Source organism: Hyla sarda, chromosome 4, assembly GCF_029499605.1.
Source record: "Hyla sarda isolate aHylSar1 chromosome 4, aHylSar1.hap1, whole genome shotgun sequence".
Taxonomy (NCBI): domain Eukaryota; kingdom Metazoa; phylum Chordata; class Amphibia; order Anura; family Hylidae; genus Hyla; species Hyla sarda.
Window position 1 is genome coordinate 83675329 of NC_079192.1, and position 18844 is coordinate 83694172.

At 40.1% G+C, this 18844-nt stretch overlaps 1 protein-coding gene and 1 long non-coding RNA gene across 6 annotated transcripts in view; one reads left to right on the top strand and one right to left on the bottom strand.

The window, feature by feature from the left end:
- Window positions 1-18844, top strand: part of UNC5D (unc-5 netrin receptor D) — a 670113-nt gene that overhangs the window by 312843 nt on the left and 338426 nt on the right. The window lies entirely within an intron of this gene.
- LOC130368158 (uncharacterized) overlaps window positions 1-18844 on the bottom strand; it is a 102775-nt gene that overhangs the window by 1641 nt on the left and 82290 nt on the right. The window lies entirely within an intron of this gene.

Sequence of the window (18844 nt, forward strand, 5' to 3'; positions counted from 1 at the left end):
TTTTCCTCTGCTTTCTGTATGTGTAACTTTTTTCTGATACTCCCTTAGGCTGGATTAGAGTGAAGCTCCAAAATATAAAATATTCTTTTTATAGGTATTAAAGCCCCAAATGGGTCCATGTAGTGAAGTGCCACTCTTTTTCACTCTAAGTTAGACAAGACTAAATTGAACAGGATATTCTCTCTTATGAATGGGCTAGGGAAGCTCCTCCTACTATCTAAAATGTTTCTTAATGCAATGTAATACTAGTATAAATATATAAGCTACCTCTCTAACAGCAAGATAAAGCACTTAACAGTACAGCATTGTTACATAGGATCATTATATAAATAGTGTAAAACACTATAACATTTGTAAAACACACTTAAAAGAGGATATATATCCTACAACCAACATACTTATCTTACAGAACCACATCGTGAGACACTGCATTGTATTTGCTTTTCAAGGTAATATAAAGAACAGTTGCAAGCGGGCGTATAGCTTGTGCCATTGGTTGTCCTGTTTCACCCTACAGCATTTGGCTGAAGTGTATATACTGACCTTTAGTGTTAACAACATGACTGGAGGTTAGCCAGATCTCCATAACAATTGGGCCTGCAGTAGAGTCCTGCAGTGGTGTAGCTATAAATATGTTTTGTGCAGGAAAACAACTGGTTAAAGCATTATTACTTAAAGTTATTGTTCTCTGTCACCATAATTTGGATTAACCCCATTTTTCCCTAAATTAAAAAATTCTGTTTCCGGGTATGATATACTGTAGGTTTGGTAAAGATTTGTTTCAGATTTTCCCAAATAACTTAAATAAGGATGATAAAATCTGCAACAAATTTGCAGTAAATTTGCAACAATTCTTAGAAAATGTGCAACAAAGCTGTAATAAATCTATAGCATATCCAACACGTCTGAGCTTGATATAACTCAAGGATTTCTATTGAAGAATTCAGGATAAACAATGCCAGAATAATTGCAAATTTTTATGCTGAAATGGCATTTTTCTTTCAGCTACTGAGCACAGCTAACATTTAGTCAAACATTTGTGAGAATTTTTTTTTTTTACAAAAACACCAAGTGTGTTTGCAGCCATAATATACAGATAATAAATATTTAAAGGGGTACTCCAGTGGAAAACATCTTTTTATAAATGCCAGAAAATTAAACAGATTTTTAAATTACTTCTATATAAAAATCCTAATCCTTCCAGTACTTATCAGCTGCTGTATACTACAGAGGAAGTTCTTTTCTTTTTGAATTTCCTTTCTGTCTGACCACAGTGCCCTCTGCTGACATCTCTGTCCATGTCAGGAACTGTCCAGACCAGAAGCAAATCCCCATAGCAAACCTATCCTGCTCTGGACAGTTCCTGACATGGACAGAGGTGTTAGCAGAGAGCACTGTGGTCAGACAGAAAGGAAAAAAAAAAAAAAAAAGAAAAGGAACTTCCTGTGGAGCATAAAGCAGCTGATAAATACTGGAAGAACAAATATTTTTAAATAGAAGTAATTTACAAATCTGTTTAACTTTCTGGCACCAGTTGATTAAAAATAATAAAAATTAAAAAATTCCACCGGGGTTCCCCCTTAATTATGCTGAACATATTTTTATGCTGTTTATGTTTGGACTTTTTTCATATGTTTGATGCACTAATGTGTTAATTATTTTATTTTCATGCAAATATATGTATATATATATATATATATATATATATATATATATATATATACATATATCAATCTATCTATCTATCTATCTATCTATCTATCTATCTATCTATATATATATATATATATATATATATATCCTAGTCCAGTACCATAACACATGCTTGAAGTATTAACTGGTCCTGCTTCTGTGAAGCGCCTAATATACCTTCTATTTTATTATTCTCCGTACGTCCTCTGAGGCTAATAGACTCCTAGATATGTCTTAGAACTTGACCATAACTGTACACTGTAAATCAAATTATCCAGATTTCAGTGTGCTAAAGACATCCCTGTGTTGCTGCGGTGGTCATGCCATTGTCATCCAGGCTTTAAGTGTCTTTTTGCTTTAAATAATTATGTGTGCCAGTCAGCGGCGAGGATTTAGCACAGATACCGAAGTAAATTATTATTGATTGGTAAATGCTGTCACACGGCAGTAAGGTGTTAGCAAGGAGAAAATGAAGGAGCAATCTGTTAGCTTTAGGTCCTTAAGACAACCAGCAGTTTATAAGAATGACGAAATTTTGTCGTTAGCATCAATAAATGCACTTATATTGTTGTACTGGCTCACTGGTATGTTTACCGAGCAGAAGAGCTTTGTATGCAGGAGATGCCCAGTGCCCATTATTCATAAAGCTTTCTGTCACAGCTCGGAGCTCTGCAACTTAAAATCTGTCTTTTCTCTGGATAATAAAAATGTCCAACGCAGTTTACCAGAGATGTAAATTTACGTTTTTAATTTGCCAGCATGAACTACAGAGAATAACGCCGGCTCTGTGGGGAGGAATGGTTTTTATCTCTTCACTGCAAGATTATATGGTACACCAGACTGGTCAATGGATGTAACTACTAATGTAATAGGCATAGCGGCTAACAGTGCCCAAAAACTAAAGGCGGTCTACTTCACTCAGAGAGAAAATGCTGTTAGTATTGAGTATGGGGTATTCTAGGTTCTGTTATAGGGACCTATGGTTTCTTGATAACCACTTTGCTGTGTTCAATATCTGTCCACTACTGCTTTTCCTTTTGCATTATCCTTCTGTTGTGACATCATTATATGTGCATTATCTATTGGGAGACAAAGACAGGAATGAGGGTCAGGAATTGTTCAATGTCTACAAGATGTCTCAACCAAAGGAAGCTGGGTGCTATGTGAGAAATCCAGGAATAGTTTGATATCCCTAGCAGACATTAGCTACTAAGGGACTTTGATAAAGTCTGTTTATGGGCAAGTTTAGGTGTTTCAGTTCGGCTCAAATGTGCACAGGTACTGAAGACTGCTAATTATTGGGCATACAAGAGAAGATGTAGCTCAGTATGCAGGGTCCCAACCCTCTGATAGGAGTTGTACTCCTGAATGCCTAAGCTTTAAAAAGGGACTTAAGTAGTGGGTCCGTAACCATAGTGACAGTCCTTACTTACAATAAGTGAAGGCAGTCCAGTCAAAATAATACACTATAATGCAGACGGAGGTCGGGACACAGAATGAAATCACTCAGACTAACAGAAAAATAACTAGGCATACACAAAATAAGTCGCTATCCACAGTCCGAGTTGATACCAAGAGGTTACAGATAAGCCAATTGGCAAGGCCAGGAGAAGGGTCAGAAAGTGGAGCCAAAGAGTCAAAATGCCAGAAATAACACATACAATATAAATTCTAGCTAGGAGTACACAGAGCTCTTTAGCAGGCAAGGATTGGGAGTAGACTGCCAGCTTATATGGAGCTAGAACAGACGCTCACATCAAGGTCAGCTGACCAGTCCAGACAGCTGGGCGTAGCCCAAAACAAAAGAGAGAGAGCTGTCTGAACCGTTTAACACCACGGGTTCTGACATTAAGAACTGAGTGAGTAACACAAATTGTTGATAGTTTTTTTGGGTGCCTGGTAGTAAGCCACCTATATAGAAAAATACAATTTCTGTAAAGTCAGTTCTAAACAAGCAGGCTTTGTTTTGTGTTTTTTCCTGAGTGTGAAGGCTGTGTTTGTTTGTTACTAAAAATTAGAGACAGGAGAAGCCCTGTATGAACTGTGGGGGAGATTTATCATTGCTTTTAGAAAAAAAATTTTTTTTGATCAGGTGCAGTTCAGACGCAAGCAGCATATTTTGAGACTTTTCTGTGCCTTTTGATATAGACAGTTTCACTCGTTTTGCCTACCCATAGAACTTTTTCTTTTTGACCGTGCAGTGGTCACATATTTATCATTTGCGACTTTTGTCAAAAGTCGCTATTTTGTGCGCAAAGGTAAATTTTAAGGCGCAAAGCTACACCACCTACCAGTAGGCGTGATAATAATTTCTACCTTCCACAATTCAACCTTTAACCCCTTCCCGCAGAATCCTATCTATAGAATTGTGCAGGTCCTTCGCACATTCCGCCGTCTATAGAAGGCATTCAGTTAACCTGGCGATGCGCGGCATCACACAGGTTGACTGGCAGAAGTCCCGCTGTTACCAGCCCGATAGCCGATAACTTATACCGATATTCCGGTATGTTATCGGCTATTTCTCCCCCCTCCCCACCCCCCACCCCCTCAGAAGCCGCTGCAGATCAATGATTTAAAGCGGGCACTTTAAATCAATGAACTGCAGGGGCTTAAGCGGGGCCAGAGACCGCCACCGCCGCCAGCTTCTCTTCCCTTGCCTGTCCTGGGGTCCTACCTAGTCCAACCACCACCGCCGCCGCCACTGCCCCCATTGCCTCCCCCATCCCTGGTGTTATAATTACCTGTTCCTGGTGTCTGCACTACTTCTGGCTCCGGCGGCGTCCTGAGCTGTCACTGTGCTCACTGTGTGTCACCTGCACAGCGCGCAGGACGCAGCAGGAGCCAGAAGTAGCGCAGACCCTGGGCCCCCAGAACAGGTAATTATAAAACCGGGGATGGGGGAGGCAATGGGGCAGCGTCGGCATCGGCATCAGAGGCAGCAGTGAAGATCGTCACTAATCTTTGCTGCTGCTTCTAGGAATTTTAAAACTAAAACTCCCAGCATGCCCAGACAGCCTATGACTGTCTGGACATGCTGGGAGTTGTAGTTTTGCAACATTTGGAGGGCCACAGTTTGGAGACCATTGTGCAGTGGTCTCCAATCTGTGCTCTTCCAGATGTTGCAAAACTAGATGTCTCAGCATGCCCAGACAGTCCAGGCATGCTGGGAGTTGTAGTTCTGTAACATCTGGCCCTGCAGATGTTGGTGAACTACAACTCCCAGCATGCCTAGGCAGTCTGGGCATGCTTGGAGTTGAAGTTTTGCAACATCTGGAGGGCCACAGTTTGGAGTCCACTACACAGTAGTGTAGTTCTGTAACATCTGTTCTCCTCCAGTTGTTGCAAACTACAACTCCCAGCATGCCCTTCGGTTGTCTGGGCATGCTAGGAGTTGTAGTATTGCAACAACTGGGGGCACACTGTCTGGGAAACATTATCTGTTTTCTAACTCAGTGCTTTCCAACCCGTGTGCCTCCAGCTGTTGCAAAACTATAACTCCCAGCATGCACTGACATACCATGCATGCTGTGAGTTTTAGTTTTGCAACAGCTGGAGGCACACGGGTTGGGAAACACTGAGTTATGTAACAAACTCTGTGTTTTGCAACCAGTGTACCTCCAGCTGTTGCATAACTACAACCCCCAGCGTGCACGGACAGCCAAAGGGCATGCTGAAAGTTATAGTAGTGTGCCTCCAGCTGTTGTATAGCTCCACCACACGCTATTGACCCTTTAGTCCTTGATAAAGGACTAATGTCGGGTGAAATGTCGGGGGGGGGGGAGGGGATGATTTTTTATTAATTTTTAATCTAAAGTGGACACTCCAGAACATTGTTGTGGACTGCAGCCACAGCAAGATAAGCAAATGAGCATGTAGTGACGTGCAGTACAAAAGATCAATACTGGCTGGAGATATTTCCATTACATTTTAACTCTTATTTTTGGCAAGAATAAAAGTTATGTTTTAGGTTTCAGTTAATAGTGGGTGGTGAACCAGGGTTTCAGTGATCACTCAGTGATCAATTGTAAATAAAACATTTGTGGAAATTAACCCTCCACCCATAGGTCCAGTTCTATAAATTATTATAAAAGTTCACTTTTATTATTCTCCATAGAAAAGAAAATTATATAGTGAAAAAATTAAGGTGCATGTTACGGCATATCATTCCTATCTTTTCAGGCATTAGCATACATTTGTTTTTGTGATCAGGTAGAACATAAGCGTTTTAATTTAGGTCACTGTTCACACTAGAACATGTGTAGTCACTACTTATAATATTCCCAAGCCATAGTCCATAGTTGTACTCAGTTATACCAAGGTACGCCTAATAGCATATAAAAAAAATCTACACTTATTGCTTGTCTCAAAGTCCTCATTCATAGACCTCAATGCACACACTGCGATGTATAAATGGTTCCAAAGTCCATGTGCATGAACATATAAATATATATATATATATATATATATATATATATATATGGTCCTGCAGAGTGATTAGCCTGAGTGTCCAACTAGCATAGACTTCAGTGTACACATAGCAATTTTCCAATCAGTTCCATTCCATATGCAGTGACATTATTTAGTGAACATACGCTGTGCAGTGACTATTTTAAAAGCCTTGTTTCCCGAACTTGCATCAGCGTCCTCGTGCTCTGCCTGTTCAGAGAGTCCTCGCCATCAGCTCACTCCTCATTCAGTGTGTCTCATGCAGATTCATATTGTCTCATACGTATTCAATGTGTTTCCTGCAGTAAATTTCATCAGGAATCAATGTACAGCATTCTGTTTTACAGCATTGTCAAAGATTATTTCGGCTCCATGTAGCGTGATGCCGATACAGCACTGATGGTGGCCGTATCATACATATGTATATACATTTACCTTGTCATTTAATGTAATTTCACAGGATATACTATTCCTGTACAGTGATATAACTGTGTGCATTATTATTGTGTTCTAAAATATTCGTAACTTATCATGTTCTAGAGTTTAGAATGTTAGAATTGACCCTAATATAGCTATCACGCCCCCTCCCGTAGGCTTGCATTGAGGGGCGGAGCGTAACGTCACACGGGGGCGGAGGCGTGACGTCACACACCGCCGGTCCTATAGTCGCCCGTAATCAGACCCGGAGCGAACACGCTCCGGGGACTGATTACAAACAGGGTGCTGCGTGCATGATCACGGGCTCACGGACTCCCGTGATCAGGCATCTTATCCCCTATCCTTTGGATAGGAGATAAGATGTGTAAGCACCGGAGTACCTCTTTAAAATACTGTAAGAAGAATGTCGGTAAGAAGAAAGCACTTGACATGTTTCGACCCTCCTAGTCTTAGTCATAAGTAAAAATAGAACACAATTGACACGTTTAAAAAGAGCAGGTGGGCGAATACTTATTCACATGTTTCAACAACATTTTAGTTATTAATAAGACTCACATAAGGATCAATACATAAGAACATAAAAAAAGTAAAAAGACAGCAGTCTCGCTCCTGCCATAGACTTGCATTGAGGGGGTGGAGCGTGACGTCACACTGGGGTGGAGCTGTGACATCATGATCACCGGCCCCGTCATCAGACCCGAAGCGGATGTTCGCTCCGGGGCCTGATGAGAGCGGGGTGCTACGTGCGAGATCGCGGGGGTCACCAGCCACGGGACCCCGCGCAATCAGGCAACTTATCCTTTAGATAGGGGATAAGTTGTCAGCACGGTAGTACCTTTTTAATATCCCACCAATAAAGAAAATACATTTTTGCACATAAAATCACATACTAATGTACGGTATGAAGCTAAAATGCAAACCAGTCTTACATGCAGTCCAATGACTATGGGGAGATTTATGTGGTAGCCCTTGGGTATGGTATAGGTATAGAAGGGGTTAATGTTAACCCTAGAGTTCGTGACGCCAGGCTGGGGGCTGTATGCTGAATCTATTTTCCGGCCTATCGCCGCCCTTCCCAGTAACAATAGGTGCATAAAATTACTGAAGGTCCACAAAGAGATTGAACTTGAACTTGAATAACTTTTTACTGAAGTGCTTGCAATATCCACGGCACAGTAACAGTCTCATACAAACAGTCCTTAGGTTGCTTAGTGACTGGCAGTTGTAGCAGACCTTGAACTAGATATACAGTCTCTGAATTTAGGGAGAGATTTGCAGATCCGTCCGGATTTAGGGGAATTATTAGGTCCGGTGATGCTGCAGAGTGTCTGGGAATTGCTACACTCTATAATTAGATTGTTCAGCCGTCGCCGCAAGGCTCAGGCCTAACTCACAGCGATAATTGCTGCGCAGGTCTTGCTTGCTTGCTTGCCCAGGAACAAGAGAGAGAAACATGGCCGGCGCTCCCTTATATGCGCAGGGGGCGGGGCGAATCTGATTGGTCCGAACATCTGCCATTCCCCATTACATGATGTAATGGGATTGCTTACGTCACAGGGCCTCCAAAGGTCCTTAAGCTCAATACCATAGAGTTCACCTAGTCACATGACCCGCAGGTCCTGCAACGCTATGGAAACAAGTAATTAACCATTAATTTACATATGTTATTCTATTTACATTAACCTTTGAATAACTTAGTGATTTATACACTAGAATAGAGGCGATCTGGGATTAAATAAGTGACAGGGATCCCTACGTCCTAGGGACTCTGGCTATGGGGACCCATACATAAATAGGTACCGTATATAATGCGTTAATGGGACACCACATTTATCAAAGCCTGTTCAGAGGAAGAATAGTGCAGTTGGCCATTGCAACCAATCAGATTGCTTCTTTTGTTTTCACAGGCCTCTTTGTAAAAGGAAAGAAGCAATCTGGTTGGTTGCAATGGACAACTGCACTGGTCTTCCTTTGCACATGTTTTGATAAATCTGCCCCTATGTGCCTGTTTTTTTTTTTTTTTTTTCCTTGAGTGTTGTCCTGTATTCTATACACCTATTTATCCCCTCTCCTCATCTTATCCTCTCCGACTCTCTTCCCTGTCTCTGGAGGGGATGTGTTTCACATACTGGACTGCAGATAGAAGATTGTACAGTGACAGTGAACAACAGAGCAGTTTTTCAATAGCCAAATATGTGTCTAAAGACACTGATTAATTATAGCACGACCTTAGAAACAGAGAATTTGTTGGCAGATAAAAACTATTAGACCCATCTCATCTGCCCAATATTTTGAATACTATCAAAAGTCACTGGTCCTATCTTATATAGTGTTGAGTACGAATATTCGTAATGCAAATATTTTTTAGGAATATTTAGAATATAGTGCTATATATTTGTTATGATGAATATTCTTTTTTTTTTCACATGCAAATTTTTATGCAAATTTTCCATGCGTATAGGGGTCTATCACGTGGGTCTGTATTTTTTTTTCACATGCTAACTTTTATGCAAATGTTATGCAAATTTTCCATGCAAATTTTTGCATGGAAAAGAAAGTGAATGAGCATAGCGAATATGCGAATTTCGCGAACATAGGATGAATAATCGTCAATATATTCAAGAAATATTGTAAATTCGAATTTGGCCCCTGCTGCTCATCACTAATCTTATATGAAGGATAGCCTTATGCCCATCCCATGTATGCGTAAATTCCTTCAATGTAATTGCAGCGACCACTTCTGCAGGAAGGCTATTCCATGCATCCACTACTCTCTCAGTAAGGTAATACTTTGTGATATTACTGCATAAACCTTTATCCCTCTAATATAAAACTATGTCCTTTTGTGGTAGTTTTTCTTCTTTTATATCTCCTCTCCTCCTTTACTGTGTTGATTCTCTTTAAGTATGTAAAAGTCTCTATCATATCCCCTCTGTCTCTTCTTTCTTCCAAGCCATATATGTTAAGGTCCTTTAACATTTCCTGGTAAGTTTTATCCTGCAATCCATGTACAAGTTTAGTATCTTCTCTGAACTCTCTCTAGAGTCTCTATATCCTTCTGGAGATTCGGCCTCCAGTACTGCGCAAAATACTCCAAGTGGAGTCTCACAAGTGTTCTGTACAGCGGCATGAACACTTCTCTCTTTCTACTGCTTATACCTCTCCCTATACACCCAAGCATTCTGCTAGTATTTCCTGCTGCTCTATCACATTGTCTTCCTACCTTTAAGTCTTCTGAAATAATGACCTCCTGAATCCCTTTCCTCAGATAATGAGGTTAGGACAGTATCACATATTCTATATTCTGCCCGAGGGTTTTATGTCCCAGGTGCATTATCTTACACTTATCCACATTAAACTTTAGTTCTGACCATTCCTCTAGTTTACCTAAACATTTTCTATTTGGCGTATCCCTCCAGTATTATCAACTCTGTTCCAAATCTTCATCAGCAAAAAGACCAACACCGTACCATTGTGACTGATAAAGATATTAAACAATATGGGTCCCAGTACAGATCCCTGAGGTACCCCACTGGTGACAAGACGTTGCTCTGAATATTCTCCATTGACAACAACCCTCTGTTGTCTGTCGCTCAGCCACTGTCTAATCCACTCAACAATATGGGAGTCCAAGACCGGTCAAAGACTGTAGTCTATTGATAAGTCTTCTATGTGGGACAGTGTCAAAAGCCTTACTAAAATCTAGATATGCAATGTCTACTGTACATCTGTACTAATACTAATATCTAATATTTTAGTCACCCAGTAAAAAAAAAAAAATCAATTACATTTGTTTGACACGATCTCCCTGAAGAAACCTATGTTGCTTTTCATATTACAATCCATGGGATTTTAGATGCTCTCCAATCCTATCCTTTAGTAGGGTTTCCATTCATTTCCCCACTTTCCCCACTGCCTTACATCTTGTAATAGTGAATCATGCAGGCATCCATAAATAGATGCAATGTCTGTGATAAGCGAAAGGAATCATTGGAATTGAAATCCTTTGCAGTGCCAGTGATGCCCAAAGCAAACCCTGGCAGCACAAAAACTACTTTTTGGCTTTCAATCTACAGATTTGACAGAAGTCCCATAGACTTGCCCAGAGTGTTATACAAGAACATTTTGGCTACTTGTGATGAGCGGCAGGGGCCATATTCGAATTTACGATATTTGTCCTATGTTTGCAAAGTTTTTTCCATGCGAAAATTCATACTAAAATTTGCATAATGCACATGTGTGATTATATCTTTCTCCTAAAAGAAGGGAGGGATCAGTGTCCTCTGACTGGAAATGCCAATAAAAATTTGCATATTCGCATACATTTGCAAAAAAAAAAAAAAAAAAACAACAATAGTTGTCATTACGGATATATATCACTATATTCAAAATATTTGCAAAATCGTGAAGTGCCAATATTTGTGGTAAAAATTTGCATTTTGAATATTCGTACTCAGCACCATTAGCTACACACAGTACATAAGCAAAAGATCATTTACATTACAGTTAAACAACACAAATGGCATATATATTTTTTTTTCCTTAAGACCTGAAAGCTTTCACTTGTGTCGGGCTTTAAAGGGGTTATCCAACATTAGGTGACTTTAATGCTTGCCTGCCAGACAATAATGGACATGCTTACCAAGGATCCATGCTTGCATTGGTGGTAAATGGCCGTGTCCTGAGTTCCCATAACACTGCTGGTGTGTTTTTGTGTGAACTAGCTATTTCCTGTTTCTGTTCCCTTCTTCCAACTACAATCCCCAGCATCCCTTGATTCTAGGTGAGAGGTGATGTTTCTCCCTCCCACACATCAACCAACCCACCCATTGCAGGACAGCTAGGTTCTCTTCCATGAATGCTATCCTTGAAATTAAAATTCCCTGCAGCCTTGTGGAGAATGATCTCCCTCCCAACCATCGGTCACTCCACCTATTGAAGCACATACATGCTCCCTTTCAACACCTGATTAGTGATGTAATGTCTCGGGTTGCACTACAACCTGGGAAAGGCCCGAGAAAACAGTCATTTTGTATGCTGTTAAAAATGAACATCCGGGACAAGTATCACATTAAATTGTGAGACCAGCCATCAAACACAGGTACAGACACTATATTATGAAACAAATTTTACAGCCCTTGTAGCACGGTCAAAATAAAAAACGGAATACCCCTTTAAATGTTACCAGCCTTCGTCCCTATTGTCATGCACCAATGTTAACAAATACACATAACAATGATGGGAAACATGTTTTTTTTCTGGAGTGTTCTTTCTATTTTCTTCACAAACAGATTGCATAAAGTATATGAATAAATCAAGCAAATTTGGACAAGTAAAATTAGGGTACATAGGAATATTTCAGATGAAGCTCTACTGTTGTAGCTTGCTCCTATTCTAAATCATTTTCAATGTAGAAAAGTTAATGAAAGTTGTCATTGTCACTGGGAGAGGCATGTTTCTGAACAGTGCTGACCAGCTCAGGGGAAGTCATTAATTTCCATTAGTATTCTCAAGCCAAAATTCTTACATACAATATTTTCTTATAGCACAATGAAATATTTCCTTTTTTTTTACTTTTTTATATTTTTAGCCTTCTGCAGAGCTGTTTGTATGACCGATGAGGAGAACTACAATATAATGTGCTACTTGTTGAGAAATTACAATGCCAACTCTGAGCTGTTATATCAGACTCTGTTCTAATTTCTGTTATGACTTTCACCATTATATGGTACAAATGGAGAACGAGTAGCAAATCCTTTAATTGATGCAATTATAGGCCATTGTATGTGGAGACTGAAAGCCTATACAGTCTTGGAGGTGTCATGGATAGATCATACAGCTTTCTTTCTCCCCAGGCAATGTATTAGACACAGCAACCAACACAATCCTGTGCTAAGGATTAGGATTTGTAGTTGTTATCGGTGCTGATAACCTTAACCCCTCAGCATGCAGGATGGTGACTCCAACACTCAAAGAAAGAAAATCAGGACATAAATAATAGGGTGAATGTACATTGTTCAGGTCCCACATATTACAGTTTTACAGCATAGGTATAGTAACCGGCAACAAGAACTTTAGTAAAATTGACATGTTGTGGCAGACAATGTTATTTTAGGCTAAAACTTTGCAGCAGTTCAGCCATAAGTAATCGTGCAATGAGGGGAATTTCAAATTCCATGCACCAGTGCCCATCTTTGCATGCACTCCCACTTTGCACTAATAAAGTTGGAGCTTGTGCAAACTATTTGCACAATTATATGCTCACTGCCTCAGGGAACCATACATTCTCCCCAAGTGTGCTTGATATCATTCCCATTGTCAAAGTCATTAAGTCCTCTTAAGGACGTAGGGCGTACCTGTGCACCCTACGCCTGGTTCCGGTAAATAAAATGGGGTCACGCCGTGACCCACCCATCATACCGGGTCGGTCCCGGCGGCTAATGATTGCCCGGACCCTGGGCTAATAGCGCGCGACACCGATCGTTGTACCATGCGCTATTAACCCTTTAGACACGGTGATCAAAGTTTTTTGCCAAGTCTAATATGAAAGTGAAAGCTTCCTGGCAGCTCAGTCGGGCTTATAGGGACCACTGCGATAAAATCAGGATGTCCGATCAGCTAGCATGCGAGCGGAGGTCCCCTTACCTTGCTCCATCACATCCAATAGGCGATTGATTGCTCCAAGCCTGAGATACAGGCTTGAGCAATCGACCGCCTATAACACTGATCAATGCAAAGCTATGGCTTTGCAGTGAACAGTGTAAAAGATCAGTGTGTACAGTGTTATGGGAGCTATAACACTGCAAAAAAAAAGTGAAAAAAAGTTAATAAAAGTCCCATTAATCCCTTCCCTAATAAAAGTTTGAATCACCCCCCTTTTCCCATAAAAAAACAGTGTAAATAAAAATAAACATATGTGATATCGTCGCATGCAGAAATGTCCGAATTATAAAAATATATCATTAATTAAACCGCACGGTCAATGGCGTACGTGCAAAAAATTCCAAAGTCCAAAATAGCGTATTTTTGGTCACTTTTTATATCATGAAAAAATTAATAAAAAGCAATCAAAAAGTCTGATAAATACAAGAATTGTGCCAATAAAAACTTCAGATTACGGCGCAAAATATAAGGTGTAAGTTTCACCGAAAAATGCACTGCGTAGAAACAAAATCCCCCAAAAGTTACAAAATGGCATTTTTTCTTCAATTTTGTTGCACAATTAATTTTTTTTTCTGTTTCGCTGTGGATTTTTTGGTAAAATTACTAATGTCACTGCAAAGTAGAATTGGTGGCACAACAAATAAGCCATCATATGGAATTTTATGTGCAAAATTGAAAGCGTTATGATTTTTAGAAGGTGATGAGGAAAAAATTTAAATGCAAAAACGGAAAAACCCTGCATCCTTAAGGGGTTAAAGTATATCTCAAATTTCATTTAAGTTTTGCCAAAACCAATTATTCTTAAGCAATCTTATAAATATATTGTGTCAGACAATTGTACCTGCTTATGTCCAAATTGGTCCCAGAAGCTGCAGCCACATTCTTCTCCAGAAGCAGCTTCTTACTATTGTTATGTACTGTTGTCATGAATGCTGTGTACGGCCAGGCAGGGCAGAGAGTACAGGGAGTTGCTACGATAAATAGAACTAGCCTTCCTCTCTGCTACTTGTTCTGCCGCCTCTTCAGCTGATAACTATTGTATATGTACAAAGTATGCCCATAAGTCTATCATCACTCAATTGCAATAGTACAAAAAAAAAAAAAAAAAAAAATAGCACTGGATCAAAGATCCCAAGGCCACAGTGATCAGCAGTGATTCTCCATCATACTCCCCAACATGTTTCACCCTCCAGCTTCTTCTGGGGCCACCACTCACTGATTACCTAATGTCCGATGTGTCCGAAGTGAATGGAGTGGCAGCACCCAGATATATCCACCACTTACTATAAGACTGCAAAAAATAGTGAAATGCTTTACTGCCATCGTTATTAATGTGTCATTATTTAGAATATATACAACAGTTATTCTAAGTTACAGTACCCCTGGTAATCTCTTACACTCAGCTTAAGTATCATTAAAGGAAATGAGTTAATCAATTTCAGCTTTGTGCGGATTGTGTATGCCTGTGGTATACTTTTTGAAAAATGTTGTGTTTTCTAGTTTCAGTATTTGCATCAAGACAAGCCCTACTGTTTTGTTCACCTTGTCATCCCACTTCTGATTGACAGCCTTATTTCTATTACTGTTTATCAGTGGTACAGTGGAGGATTGGAAGCTATTGGCACAGTTAACTTGAATTTTTAGGAGTGGTTAAAGGGATATTCCCTTCTACAGGGGTTATTGGGAGTTGGTATACAATTTAGAACTGCTATCTATGTTGTTTCCATTGCTCAAGAGTTATGGAAAGAATGTGGTAGCTATTGGTGTTTACACAATTCCCATTAACATAAATGGGAGTTACACAAACTGTGTAAAGCAGTCAGCTTAGCTATTTTTTGCTTCCTGACTACCTCTGGCAGGCAAAGGATGTAGTGGGTTGGGGTGGGTTGGGGGGAGGGTTTCAGTTTTAGAGAGATCGGATTGGCAACTATCAATCTTTTATGGCATATCCTGTGAATATGGCATACATGTTCTAAATGCAATTTTAACATTAGTATACATTTATTCTAGAGTCTAAGGAGAGAATTAGTCAGCAGCACTATATCATGTTCAGAGCTCAGTTTCAAGGAGGCGATGCGGGCCTGCAGGATGCATGCAACCTCTTCTCCCCACCCCAGTCAAGAGGGGTGGGGGAGGGAGAAGACATGCATGCTGTGGCTCAGCTCCTCCATTTTGACACTTGGACTCTCATAATCTAGAGCCGACAGATTTAAAGGACAACTGCAGCATTATTACACTTATTCCTTTAGGGGATAAGTGTTTGATCGGGTGGGGGGGGGGGGGGTCCGACCGCTGGGGCCCCCGCATTAGCGCTCAGTGAGAGAGCTAATGCACATAGCGTCGACCTAGAGAGGTCGACAGTTTTGCCCCCTCCCTGCCTCCACCACATACAGTTCTATGGCAGAGGAGGGGAGGCACGAATGCTGCCTCCCTGCCTCTCTCATAGAACTACATGGAGGAGGCGTGTTGGCCGTGGCACGTTACGCTGCGGCTGGTACGCCTCCTGCACAGGAGAGCTGCAGCAGAGCCGTGGCTCTGTGAAGGAGATCGCGGGGGGGGGGTCCCAGCACTTGGACCCCCGAGATCAGACACTTATCCCCTATCCTATTGTATTTTTCCGCAGATGTCCTTTAAAGTTAAATAAATAGTAAAGAAAATTTGAAGATCTGCAAAGTTTAAAAGCTTTTTATACATTTATATAAAATGAAGAAGATGCATTTAGGTAAATTTCACTTTTAAAGCAGTTTTAGTTTATTTTTCCTTTTTATACTTTGCCTTTAAGAAACAGCAACAAGGTCAAGTAAACTCTGTAGCTACTGCCAGGCTATGTTATGAATGCAATGTAATCACGGGATAATTCATTGCAGTGAATAACACAGTAACATATTAGCAAACCAATACCAAGATGGGCAATTTCCTAGGCTCCAGCTGTTTGCTAGCTGCATCTCCCCTGGCTGAACATCTTGGAGAATGTAGTTCAGTAACAGCTGGGGCTCAGTAAGAGCCTTGATTCCTCTATAGAGAATGGAAGAATGAATGGAAAGGCGCTCTTATTGGTTGATAGGCTCAGTAATAATCTTTAATGCAAACAGGAGGCCTCTCATAGGGGTTTACATGTATACTGGCAAATAGCATGCAAGCATTATATTTATTCAGTTATTTAGATGGGTTTCTAGGCAGCAGTTACTGGATTTCTATTTGTACATAATAGAAATGCACTTCAGATGGGGTTACGAATTATCAAAATCAGTGGTAATGTAGAATTGGATTTTTTTCTGCGCCTGGATTGAATACAATCTTTCTTTTCATCTGCAAGCTCATCTTTTCTCTAATACATACACTTGTAGTGTTATCGCTGCCGTGGTTCAGCGCTGATAATAATACTATGCATTAATAACAACACAGATGTACGGTAGCTACTCTGTTAGCTCTTGTCTCTCAAAGTAAAACGAGTCAAAATGAACATTTTATACTAGCTGCCTGTACACTTATTTATAAGACCATTGCACTTTTTTGTATACAATATTCACACTCCCTCAGATAGTTGGCTAGGTAGGCCATCTTTTTCCATATAGATCCGCCTTGTTTTGGTATTGTCAGAGTGAAATGAAAATCATAAAAATGGGGACTTTTGGATGAAGAGTCAAATTGAGACCTTTCGTCAATCATTTATTTTAAAGGGAAATTGTCAAAAGATTTTACCATGTATATGGTGGAATTTTCTTCCTAACCATTCCTGGGAGGCATTTCTGCCAACAGGGATGGTGAGGATATATATTTTAAAAGTATCCCCCACCAGCCGCTAAGTAGTTCCCCTGGGCGGGAGCAATACTCACTTAGTCCCGTCTTCTCATCTTCTCTGGCTGTAATCACACATCTTGACCACGGACTGTGTCATCACTCTGCTCCATCTGCTTAGGGAGCAAAGCGGTGACGAGGGCTGTCAATCCCACTGAGGGGGGTGTGATTACAGCCAGAGAAGATGGAACTAGGCGAGTATAGCTCCTCACCCAGGGAACTAATTATGGGACCAGTGGGAGACACTTATAAACTACATATCCTCACCATCCCTGGGGGTGGGGGTGGGGGGCAGCCTGGGCACAAAAATGTAGATGTTTATATTCAAATATACATTTTATATTATAATATATATATATATATATATATATATATATATATATATATATATATTATAATATATAATGTATATTTGAATTACAATCATCCAGTAGGATACACACATTCGCACACCTATATATCCATTGTTTTCCATACTTACAGCTCCAATGGATATCACTAGCATAAAGAAAATCAATAGAAATGATTAATCTCCTGTCTATTTTGTACATACTGATGTTTGCACATATCGATTTGTTTAATATCATATTATTTATTCAGTATTTACCATAAGTAGGTGCAGTTGGATGTAGAGCGTAGCTATATGTATTACTGTGTTTAGAAACACAACTGGCATTTGGTGTTTTATGGTTGTTTTGTTCCTGTTATGATCCAATAAAAAAGTTCTTGTTTTCCACCTGCTCCGACTGATGGACATCTCCTTGTTTTTACATGTGTATCCTGCTTGGGCGTGGAATGCTGCCGCCCAGTCCGTACACAGGTTTGGGAAGCGTGGAGTGTGTAGCTGCCAGCTATCCTTTTGTATAGGGGGTTCAGAGGTAGCAGTAACACCGGGGCCCCAAGCCACATCTGTTCCATAAAACACCAATATTATAAATGGCACATGGGGCCCTGTTGCACATTTTGCATTGGAACCCAGAAGCTGCAAGTTATGCCTCTGGTACAGAGGGTGCTTAATATAACCGTTTAGTTGTAAGTAACATATAGATTTTGTCCTAGGACCCAGGATGTTTGATTTGCCCCAGAGATTTGGCTTAGAATGTAAAGCTGTAAATAACAGTTTCTATATCAAGATATGAAGAGAAGGGTACACTTATACAATAGAAGATGAAAGGTCCTTGATAGACTCGAATAGTCTTTTTCCTCTAGTCCTTTCAATCCTTCAAAAATGAAGACTGTGTAAAAAATACCTCTTTTGTGTATATTCAACATTGCAGACATTTTACATCGACATTGTAGATAAATTGTCATAAAGTTTTATTCTTTCATTTACCCTCACACTTGTAAACCAGATCCAAAAGGATGATGATATGAGTAAAACATGTCTTCCTTATATAAGGCATTGACAAGTGTTTGAAAGTGACTGCTAAGACAATCACTTGCTATAATTCTTGGTTTGACTTTTCCAGCACAAGGAGTCTTTGTGTCTATACACTTCATACCAAAGACTAACTAGCTTTTTATTAATCTGTAACAACTCTGAATATGCTGAAAAAGTCCCCAATGACAAGAAGCCCTCGGTGGGCCTCCTCTTTCCTGCTTCGAACCATCCTCTGTATTCAAATGAAGCCATCTGAACTGCAATATACAGTAAGACAGCTAATGAATGTGTCTCCTGAATATCTAATATGCAATCAACTGCACCTCATTAACTCAGCCATTCAAGCCATTAACAGCTAACAGAGCTTCTTGCTGACAAGAGAGCAATGAAATACTTGTACGGCTCCGTAAGAAATGGGGACTGGAC